General features: G+C 56.5%; 1 long non-coding RNA gene across 1 annotated transcript; it reads right to left on the minus strand.

Annotated features, from left to right (window-relative positions):
• Positions 1–1,441: 1,441 nt before the first annotated feature.
• Positions 1,442–5,471, minus strand: LOC309682029. Its single transcript, XR_014270091.1, has 3 exons — positions 5,317–5,471; positions 2,378–2,567; positions 1,442–1,894 (listed from the first exon to the last, which is right to left on the minus strand). It is a non-coding gene; the product is annotated as an uncharacterized lncRNA (long non-coding RNA).
• Positions 5,472–6,733: the final 1,262 nt, after the last annotated feature.

Genomic DNA, 6,733 nt, shown 5'->3' on the forward strand with positions numbered 1-6,733 from the left:
CCGTGCCGGTGTGCCGGAGGGATGGAGCCACCCGTGCCGGCACCGGGGGATCCACCAGGCGTCCGTCCCCTTCGTCCCGAGGCCACTGTCCCCCCCCAGGGAGACATGGGGGACACCGGTGCTGGAGATGGGACAGCGATGTCGGTGCGGTGGATGGGATGTGGATGTTGGTGCTGGGGATGGGATGGTGACGCCGGTTGTGCCAGAAACGTCCCCGTGGGAGAAGGTGGTCTCCGTCCCCAGGGGACGTAGGGACACGGAGCACCCCCACCACACCGACACGCCCGTGTTTTGTGGCTGTGAGGGACCTCAGGCACGTCCCTGTGACCTCCACGGCATTGATGATGGTGGTTTTCTGTGGCAATCACCAAAAATCGCTCTCTGCAACTCAGTGCCGCCCAGGGGGGACGCACCAGGCAGGGACCGGGGTGGGTTTTGCCCCAGCGGTGGGTGACATCGGGGGGGGATCCCCCGTCCCCAGCGCAGGGATGGGAAACGGCCAACCCCGTCCCCGCTCATTAAACCCCGCTTTGATCCCGCAGTCGGGGTCAGCGCAGGCGACCGCGGCACCCAGGACCGGCACCGGTGGAAGAAGGGGGGGACCCTTTCCTGAAACCGGTGGCCCCCCCAACCCTCTCAGCTCGACGAATCCCGCCTGAAAAGCCGGGACCTGGTCAGGTTCGGGGAGGAAAAAGGATACCGGGCTTTACAGTAACGCGCACTATAGAGCCACTGTTTCGGCAGTGACCCCCCGGGTCAGAGGTGAAGGGTTTCCCAGGAGTGTCTTTGAAGAGAGCCATCTTTGATGAGAAAAGAGCCTCTATACAGATGTCTCATAATTACCATGAGAATGTGGAGCACATGGCGGCCGCGCCGGCCCCAAAGGGAGCTTTAATGGAATGTCATTAAAACGCCCCGTTCGGGAGGTTTCTCTCCCCCCCCTCTCGCCGCTTTGCCCCACTTTAACCTCTTTCAGGCTCAAATCCCCCCTCCTGACGTGCCTCGTCGCACCGATGCCGGGCATCCCGGCACCCGCCCGAGCCCCTGCGGGGTTGGGTACACCCCGGTGCCGTGCGGGGTTGGAAGGTGTCGGTTTGGGTCCAAGGAGGCGAATTCCTCCAGTCTGGGGGAGATTTCGCATGGGACGGGGAGGGATGTGCCCGGCCAGGACCCGACCCACAGCTCCGTCCCCTGCAGAAGCCACCCGAGTGCCTCCTAAATGGGATTTATTTTTTGACTGGAATCTCTCTGACCCAGCCCGGCGTGGTGCAGAGGGGCAGCCCAACCCACGGCGAGGCCGAAGGTTTCCCCTCTCCCTCACCGTGGGCATCACCCATCAGCACCACAGATCTCGGGGAGACGGGCTGTACCGGGGCCAGGCAGCAAATGCTGACCCCAGTCCAGGTCCCATCCCAAAAATTCACCTCTCTGGCGATGCTCCGGGTCCCCGGAGGGTGGTCGGACTCCTCCGTCCCCTGCCCTTGGTCGTCCCCCCCTCCACATGACAAACCGCCGCTAATAAAACCAGTCGCGGCGCTAATATATCTGTAATCCGCCTTTGATACACGGGGGACCCGGTGTCGAGGGCAGCGGCGGCCCCAGCGCAGCGCGCGAGGTTAATCTCCGTGAAATCGTCCCTTCAGCCCGGCTTTTATCCGCATGTCAACACGTCGGGACAGGGAGGGTGAACGGGGCCGGGGGCACGGCGCAGCACGGCCGGGGCGGCACACACCGAGACATCCATCCCCGACCCCGTCCCCGGAGGATTTCAGTCCCTTTTACCCTTAACTCTGTCTGTCAGCGCATCTCTCCGGTGTCTCTCCAGGCCGCGGTGAGCCAGTGACGTCCTTCCCGGCCGGGAAAACTTCAGACATGATGAGACCAACACACACATCTGAAACAGAACCCAAAAACTCAAAGCTGTGTAAAGAGTCCCGATGGGTAAATCCGGGCTGAGCAGTGAAACCTCAGCCTGGAGGTGGTGAGGATCTGCATTTCAATGGTTGTGGGGTTTACTTAGAGCAAGCAGAGGAGGAAAAAGGTGTTTTCAGGCAGAAAACGGCACATTTTATCCTTTCAAGTACCTCCATCATGGCTTGGCTGGGAGACAAGGGGCTGCTCCCCTCCGCAGCACAAAGGTGAGATGGGAATGAGCAGTGAAAGAGATGGAGGAGAAGAGAGAGGGACGGAGAGAGGGATGGATGGATCTGGGGAAGGAGGGACGCACAGCCAATACGGCGTCTCTGGAAAATCAGGACATTTCAGGCTTGAGGGCACCTGTGCAGCCTCCCAGGACCCCGCTCAGCTTGGCTACAGGTGACATTTCCCACTGGAAACGTATTTCACGTCCTCCCCAGATAAAAACCATAACACCCACTTGCTTCGGCTCCCCCAGTCCCGGCCACCACAGGCTCAGGCACCGGCTGCCTCCAGGGCTGCGGTCGCACCGACACAGCCCCAGCTGATGGAGGCCGGAGAGGCAACGCGCGGCGGGGGCAAGACCCCGGGGTGGGGGCACACGCAGCGTCCTGCATCTTGGGTACGCGGGGCCGGCCGGGAAACCATTGCTAAAGGGAAAAAAAAAAAAAAGAGAGTGATATTAAAAAAGTGGTGTCTTGGCTGAAGAAACATCCCCATTAGACACCCTGCCGCAGCGTGGCTCCCGGCCCCCTTCCATTGTCAGAGAAAGGTCAGCCCCTGACTAGTTAGTTATCATTAGCTAAGGCCAATTTAATCATGGCGATTGTGTATAAATCACTGCGGACAGACAGGGCACTTTCCTCCCTCCCCGCCTCCCCGGCTCAAAGGTTGACAAATCTCCTGGCCGTCTCCCCCCCCCTCACCCAGCTCCGTCGGCTGCCCGGGGCTTTCGGCCGCTTTGCCAAATATTAAAGGACGTCGTAAATCACCGGGGCGCTGCCCATCCATCAGCCTGTCAGCCTGAAGATCAGGGTCACGGGTACGAAAGAGCAAGGGCCGAGCGGGAATGGCAGCGGGGCAGGAGCAGGATGGACGGGCAGCGTCAGAGGCCGGGAAGTGTCGCGGACCCGGGGGGGTTGGTGCGGGGATGAGCCAGGAAGGATGGAGAGGCCCAAAAACAGCCCCGTTGCACCCAGGTCCGGCTCACGGTGGCTTTTTCCACCTCCCTCGTGTACTGGCAACCTGATGTGGCCCGTGGGAATCAAAGCCGGGGTTAGAAAGTGGTGTCTGGGTGGGAAGAGAGAGCTCCTGTCTGTCCTGGGGCTGCCTGGACTGTGCCGGCAGGGTGCTCGGGGCTCGAGGGATGCTCGGGGCTTGAGGGATGCTCGGGCCTTGAGAGATGCTCGGGGCTCAAAGGTTAGTCGGGGCTCGAAGGTTAGTCAGGGCTCAAAGGATACTCAGGGCTCAAGGGATGCTTAGGGCTCGAGGGATGCTCGGGGCTCGAGGGATGCTCGGGGCTCGAGGGTCTGGTTTCATCCGCAACGCCCCTAACGACATCTCTCACCCTGCTGCAGCAGTTGGTTTTGGTACCCCGCCGAGTCAGGGACCACAGCCGGCCGCCCCTGCCGAGGGAAACCGAGGCACGGAGAAAACCTGCCCACCCCGGCAGCAGCCACACAAAGGGGGACGGAGCCAGCGCCCCCCCTCCTCGGGGACCAGCATCAGGCCCAGAAGGATGGAGCCAGACAAGGCATCCAACTTTTTCTCGCCTCCCTCCCTCCGCACCTTCCTTTTCTTCCCTTTCTATTCCCCCCCTCCTTTTCTTGCCTTTTTTTTTTTTTTTTATTTCAATGTAATTGAAGGGGGGGGGGTGGTGGTGGTGGAAGATAAGAGCTGCCAGGGCTAATTACACCTCATTATTCCAAAGGATCTCTCACGCCTCACTTCTCCTCAAACACCAGCAAAAGCGAGGGGGAGGGGGCTGGCTATTAAGGGAAAAAGCCTTGGTGGAAAACAAAGTTGGTTAATTCACACGGCGCGGCCCCGCGGCGGCTGCGTGGGGGCTCCCCTCCGCCTCCCGGGGCGCCACGACCCGCTTGTCCCAACCGTGGGGCTGAAGGGGACTTGGGGGGGCCCTGGGGTGGATTGGAGACCACCCTGTGGGTATGGGGCTGGTGTGGGGAGCTCTGGAGGCGTCAAGGCCACGGCTTTGAGTATCCCCATGACCTCGGGTGTCCCCACGTCCCTACATCCTGTGTCCCCAGCTGGAGGCGGTCTGCTCTGGCAGATGGGTTTTGCAGCGGGTGGTGCAAAATGTCACCGCCTCGCTCCCCGCCTCAGTTTCCCCAGCTCGGTGCATGAGCAAAATTCCCCGTCACTCCTCAAAGACCCCGCAGAAAGATCACCCGCAGCCCCAGGAGCCGGGATACCCGCTAGGGCTGCAGCGTTCCCGCAATTCGGAGGGTGAAGTTTAACCCCCACATTTTTTTCAGGGACCTGTTAGAGCAGGATGGAGAGAGGGGCTGATATTTTTTAAGTATTCCCCTCTCCAGGCAGAAATTTCCCTGCCTGTTTTCCAGCTTTTAACTTGCTTCCCCGGAGCACTTTAGGGAGAAATCCCACCTCCGCTGCAAGCCCTTGCATCCCCCCAAAAAAAAAGAGCTTGGGAAGCTTCGGACCCCGGCAGAGACGGGGATGGGAGAGCCCTCCCCGCTGCCGAGAGAGCATCTTGACTCCGACCTTTCCCACTTGTATCAGGAAAAGTTACGGCAGCGACTTATTTTCCACGGACACCCGCCGCGGGTCTGCACCGGCGTAGCTGCAGCCCCTTCTGCAAACCCCGTTTGCTTTCCCTGCACCATAAAATACAACCTTTACTACCTTTAAGATACGTTTCCTCCGCAAAACCGTGTGCCACAAATTCTCTGTTCTCCAGTGCGGTTACTTATTTATATTAAAAAGGAGGGATTTGATCATAAACCAAGAAATTTCCCATTTCGCTTTGCCAGTAAAGGCTCCAGCCCTGCCTGCGCGGAGCAAACGGCAAATCTTTCCACGAGGATGAGGAAAATCTTAAGAAGTTTTTGCATGCAGGATAATTAACGGCGGTGATGCTGAAGGATGAGGCTGAGGGTGGGTAGATTCAATACGGATGGGGAGAAATAGAGATTTTAAGAGGCGCTTTGGGAATACTGTCCCTCAACAGCTCCCAGCTGCGTCCGCAGCACGGGCATTTCGGCAGGGAGAGGTTGAGACCTTCCTCTGCCCAGACGCAGGGCCGGATCCAGGAGATGGGGAGATAACTCCATCCCTGAGTGCCTGTGGGGTACCACATTCCCGGAGCGAAGTTAAAACAGCCATTGATAACATCCCCATTTTCCATCACTAAATCCTTACCCCATTTCTCCCATCGGTTGGGATTTCTCTCCCCTCCCCGTGCTATTTTGGTGGTCTCCGCTCAGCCTTTCTAGCCGGGTATCTTGTCCTGTGGGAGACATAAGGATAATTCAGATAATTCAGGTAATTTAGATAATTGCGGCTGCAAACCCGCCTTCTCGTTCTCCCGTTTTGTGCCCCCAAAGTCCTGACACCTTTTATTTAAATCCAGGAGGGCTAAATCCATCTCTTCCTTCTGTTTAAAAATCAAAAAGTAACCTTTAGCAAAAGCCAGAGAAGTTGATTATAGGAAATCTATAAAATTTCTATAAAATAAGGACAGGAATACGTCACTTCTTTGGGCTTGGGGGGATGGACTCTGAATTTACACAGAGGAGCGGCAGCTTAGAGCGGGTTGTTAGAGGATGCCACTGGCTTTAAGTCGTGGCTCTTCCTAGATATTTTGAGATAACAGATGAAAAAAAAAATATATATTTATCTGGAGCTTGCACATCCCTGTGAACAGCCACTGAGCAACAGGACTGCCGGTTCACCCTTATTTTTCTAAGTGCGGAGAAGGGGAAAAAGGTATTAAACCCAATAAACTCCCCCAGCAATGGGAACGAGTCCTTTTTTCCCCCCCTGGAAAAGCCCCCAGATGAGCAGCTCCTTTCTCTGCTCTCCCTGTGAGAGCCCACCAGTGCCAACGCATTTTTTTCCCAGCGAAATGATGTATTCGTAAGAAATTATTTCAAACCCACCTTGCTGGACCGTAACCTTTCCCCTTTGAGGCGGCGCAGAGCGAGGAGCCCTTGTCAGCCCCTGCAAGCACTGAGCAGGAAAACGAATGAACAAGTAAGCAAATGAAAAAGGAAAGACTACCATCAATATTGCGTCGCCCTCGAGTTCATTAATTTGGGGTTTAAAAGGCTCAGAGGCGCGTTAAACAAATCTCATCTGTGCCGTGTTGCCGACACCTTTGTGCTTCTAACAGCGGCAGCGGAGCGCTGCTTTTATCCCGAGGAATTTATTTTTCCTCTGCGTTGCTCCGGCACAAGCCGAAAGCAAACGGTGATTAAGCAAACGTGGTGATGCCTGTTTTTTTAAAAAGTAAATAAATTAAATCAGCCCTCCTCGCTTTTAGCTTCTAAACTTATTTCTAAAAAAATAAACAGAGGGTTGGCTTGGACTTTTTTTGTTAGTTTTTCCCCCCAAATGCAGGGCATGGGATGGGGTAGTGCTAACCAAGCCAGGGTTTACAGCTTTATAGCTCGCTGTGTCTAGCGGCAGCTGAAGTTTTTCAGGCTGCATGTTCCCTGCTCACTCCCAGCTTTTAACTTTTCCCTCTGCAACAGGCAACAGCATTTTCTGCACATATTGAGGCAGTTTCGTCAGTTCCTCAAAGGAAAAAAGCAGCGAGTTCTCCAGCCCGGCGTGC

Source organism: Vanellus vanellus (assembly GCF_965231255.1).
Source record: "Vanellus vanellus genome assembly, chromosome: 27".
NCBI lineage: Eukaryota > Metazoa > Chordata > Aves > Charadriiformes > Charadriidae > Vanellus > Vanellus vanellus.